Genomic DNA, 4070 nt, shown 5'->3' on the forward strand with positions numbered 1-4070 from the left:
AAGCAACAAATTAAGAACAAAAAAAATTGTGAATCCCCTTTTGAAAAAATTTGGAACCTTTTCCCCTGGTTGAAACCAATTACTGTAAACTGGTTGGTAAAAGAACTTTTAGTCATCAAGCTCCACACCATTTGCTTGTGAACACTGTTTTGAGGTTTTTTATTTTTTATTATTATAAATATTATCAGATAAAGTGTATATTTACAGCTATAATCAATGAAAGTTAGCTTTTGCTCACATAGTTTACAAAAATTATATTTAACTACTTGAAATTGTTAGGAGTGTAAACTTATTGCAGTTTCCTGTGAAGTATTAAAAAATTTTTTAACATCCAAAACAACTATTGATTAAATCTTTTTTCAGCAAAGTTTTAATTTTTACTGTTGTAACAACATACTTGGTCAGTAAAGTTTAAGAAATTTTTTTTAATGACTTAGATCTTTATTAATCTCGCAATTAACTCCTTTATTTTTTGATGACAGTTTTATTTCTAACTTTAAGAAATTACTCAAATTAAATAAAATGTCAAATTTTTGATTACATTTTGTTGGTAAAATAGCATTTAAAGATTTTTTTGATAACAAGATAACAAAATTCATAGATTTGATAATTCTAATCGCCAGATCATATTATTTTTAATTTGGTTTTTATCTTCCTTTCTTTTTTAGCCAGAGCCGTCAAATAGGCTCCATTACTTCTAGCCAGTTTAAAACTAACTAAGTTAAGACCTTAGTTTCTTAAAGTTCAATGCACTGTATCTTATTTTTGTCTTTCGATAAACAAAATTTTTTTTCAGATACTGTGTATAAAAAATTTGCTTCCATTAATAAAACACATTAACAGTTCATAATTAGAATAAACTAAAATATTTTTTATTTTTAACAGCATGTTTATATTGCACTATGTCATTTATGATACACAGTTAAAAAGCACAACATAGTTAACTAGAACCTTAGACGTTTTATTAGCGACTGAAAAAATTCTAAAATAAATACCTAAGATTGTACAAAAAAATTATCTAAAATTTATTTCATCTCTAATCTTTAGGTAAATAAACTAATAAATATTTCTTTTTGACAACTATTCATAATGCAATATGTCATTTATGATACCCAGTTAAAAAACACAACACAGTTAACTAGAACCTTCTTAGACTTTTTATTAGCGACTAAAAATTTTTTAAAATAAATACCTAAGACTTAAAAATTATTTGAATTTTAATCCATCTCTTTCTCTTTAGGTTCGAACTTTTTGCCACAGCCATTGTACGCGCACATTCCATCATGTTTTTCACCCCATTTCGTGATGCAGTGTTCGTGGAAAACGTGGCCGCATTTTCCGAATGATGCGGGGCATTCCCCGGTCTTTCTGGCGGACAGGCACGAGATGCAATCGTCCTGGAGGTGGTGCTGGCAGATGGCGCAATTTTCATACTTGGTGTCGTACTCCCACGTGGCCACGGCGTAGATCCTCTTCACTGTAAACAGCTTTCTAGGTTGCTCTTGAGGATCTGCCTCGTTGGGTTTAGCCACGGAAGATGAAGTTGTTTTATCAGACATTTTTATTAATTAGTTTCCTGCTAAAATTGTTTCTTTTTGTGTGCTGATCTTTTAATATTTAACAGTTATTAAAAATTGTTTAAAAATGTAACTAAATAATATTAAACGCATCCATTAAGCATTGACCTTACAGAATATAACGTTGCTTTAAAATAAACAAAAGAATAAATTAAACTACAAATTACTAAGTTTAAATGTCTACAAATAAATTTCTAAAAATTCTATGAAAAAATATATTTATGAAAATTTAAATGTCACATAAAACTATTGATAATTATTAAGCATACTTTTTTTTCCAATTTATAGCCAAATATGTATATGTACATTAAATAATATATTCATCAGGGTTGCCACTAGTTTTTGGCAAATTTTCTCCAGATTTTCAAATTTTTTTCCAGGTTTTTAAAATACACGATTTTAGGTCTAGTTTTAGTTTGAAACTAAGTTTAAGGTAAAAAAACAGTTTTAAACAGTATAACAACATTGAAAAGATATTGTAAAATTACTTTAAAAGTATTTATTTAAAAAAAGGTTTTTGATGATGACAACAAATTTTGATCTATTTGGTAAATTTTTTGTATCAAATCGAAATTCTGCTACTTAATGGGTCCGATTCAAAAGCAAAAGTGTTTTCCCTAATAATTGCTGAACCATCAATTTTTTTAGTATTTATATCCTTGACCCTAACCCACCTTACCCAAACATACTAAAAACTAATTAAACATTTAAATTTTATAAAAAAAATTTATGCTGATTCAGCTAATACAGGGGGAATTTCCGTCACATCAACAAAAGGACTCCTACTTAACATGTAAAAAATGTTTTTAAATTTTAGTTTTTTCCAGCCTTTTTAGTAATTTTTGTTCAAAATTCCAGGTTTTGTTTTTCAAAATTTCCCAATTTCCATGTTTTTCAAGTTTTTTTTAGCCTAAATTGTCAAATTCCAGGATTATTAGAATACAGATTTTTTTGACCCTTTAATAAGTTTTTATAGTTTGCTTTGAATTTCACCAAATAGTTACCAAATTAGAGGAAAAAATAAAAGCATATCATCTCTAAATTAAATAATGGTCTGCAACTAGAAAAAATGCTGTTTAAAACTTCTTGATTTTATTGATACAAAATCTTTTTTTAGTTTTCAGGATTGCCACTGACTTTTGGCCAATTTTCTTTAAGTTTTCAAAATTTATTACAGGTTTTTAAAGTACTTGTTTTTGGGTTTAATTTTAGCTTAAGGTAGCATAATGTTTTAAAAAAGCATAAAAAACATTTAAGAGATACTTTAAAGCTGACTAAAATGTGATTTTTAATAAAAAAATTTTTAATGCTGACAAAAATTTTTAACTATAGGATAATTTGTTTTTGAAATCAAAATTTTTCTACTTAACATGTGAAAATTGTTTAAAATTCCAGGTTTTTCCAGATTTTTCATAAAAACTTGTCTAATTCCAGATTTTATTTTTGCCTAAATTGTCAAATTACAGGTTTTTCAGGTAAAATGGCAACCCTGAAATTTCCAGTGTGTAGGGTAACCTGCCAAAAGTGTCACTTACAGAATATTTAGGAACTAGAAATCTAGTGACAATAAATAATCTGACCTTATAATTAAAAATTGACTGAGTAAATATTTTTTTCTAAATCTTTGGGTAAATTATTTAAAGTAAACAAATTCTTAAACTTTACATTTATCAAAAACTAAAGGGCTTATGCACCAGAAGTATTTTTACAATTAAAGTGTAATCCAAAATTAATAAATTAATTTTGAAAAAATTTAAAAAAAAATATAATTAACTATGTAATAATAATAATTTTACTTAAAAGTTATGCACCATCTTAAACTATTTACATTTAAAAGAAATTATTTAAATACAGCTGGTTTTAAAATTTTTCAATTTTTATGTTTTACACTATTTTAAAATTATTAGAAATATTTTTTAAATTTAACTTTTAATATTTTGAAAACAAGTTTAAAACTAACTAACAGATGAGCTATTTTAAGTAAAGAGTTTCTGAAAAATTTTCAAGAAATCATTTTTTAAAACCACATTATTGCTTACCTGATGGAAAAAATAATTTACAATAACTACAAAAAAACTAAAATCTATCACTAGTCTTTGAAGAACTTTCTTCAACAAATGTCTAAAAATAAATTGATTAAATTTTAAAAATGCTTTAACTAAAGCAAAAAAAAAAGCCATTTTAGTCGTCAGACTTTTTTTGAAAGGTCTCTAAGTTATATAAAAAGTAGGGACAGAATTTAAAGAAACAAGTCTTTTCCATTTTTAATAAAGTAATTATTAAAAATTTCTGAAGTTCAAACTTTATCATTATTTACTTTTTATACATAACAGTTTACATTTAATCTAATTTTAAGCACCGTTATATAGAGCTTAAAAATATAAACAAAGAGTTCTGAATACTGAAAAAGTGTTTATTTTAGTTAAAGTGTCTTTACTATCACTATTATCTTTAACCCTCACCCTCGGTCAGTAACATTTTTTTCTCTATTTA

At 25.7% G+C, this 4070-nt stretch overlaps 1 pseudogene; it reads right to left on the reverse strand.

Moving 5' to 3' along the window:
• Positions 1-1217: 1217 nt before the first annotated feature.
• Positions 1218-1559, reverse strand: LOC145846808 (RING-box protein 1 pseudogene; annotated as a pseudogene).
• Between the last annotated feature and the right edge of the window lie 2511 nt (positions 1560-4070).

The sequence above is a fragment of the Thalia democratica genome, unplaced genomic scaffold (genome assembly GCF_965202585.1).
Source record: "Thalia democratica unplaced genomic scaffold, ktThaDemo2.hap1.1 HAP1_SCAFFOLD_665, whole genome shotgun sequence".
NCBI classification, from domain to species: Eukaryota; Metazoa; Chordata; class Thaliacea; order Salpida; family Salpidae; genus Thalia; species Thalia democratica.